Source organism: Elephantulus edwardii, unplaced genomic scaffold, assembly GCF_000299155.1.
Source record: "Elephantulus edwardii isolate Elephantulus edwardi_28Jun2011 unplaced genomic scaffold, EleEdw1.0 scaffold00095, whole genome shotgun sequence".
Taxonomy (NCBI): Eukaryota; Metazoa; Chordata; class Mammalia; order Macroscelidea; family Macroscelididae; genus Elephantulus; species Elephantulus edwardii.
In genome coordinates this window covers 9,254,817-9,255,165 of record NW_006399845.1, presented here as the reverse complement: position 1 = coordinate 9,255,165, position 349 = coordinate 9,254,817, and positions in this window count along the sequence as shown.

The following is a 349-nucleotide window of genomic DNA, read 5'->3' as shown; positions in this document are numbered from 1 at the left end:
AATTGCATTAGTTAAACCTGTTGTCAGGGACCTCTCCAGAGTACTGAGAAGCAACGATGTCAGTCTAGAGACTGAGATGTGCCTGACCCAGGCCATAGTCTTCACAATAACTTGCTATGCCTCGGAGAACTGGAAAATGACTGAGGATGACAAAAGTAGACTTGAGGCCTTTGAATTGTGATGCTGTAGAAGAGTCTTGAACATACCAAGGACCATCAAGGAAACAAATAGATTTGTCTTGGAGGGGGTGAAACCAAGTTTCTCCTTGGAGGCACACGTACATGTCGTCAGGTGGGACCAATCCTTGGAGAAGGACATCATGCTTGGAAGGGTGGAGGGACAGTGCAGG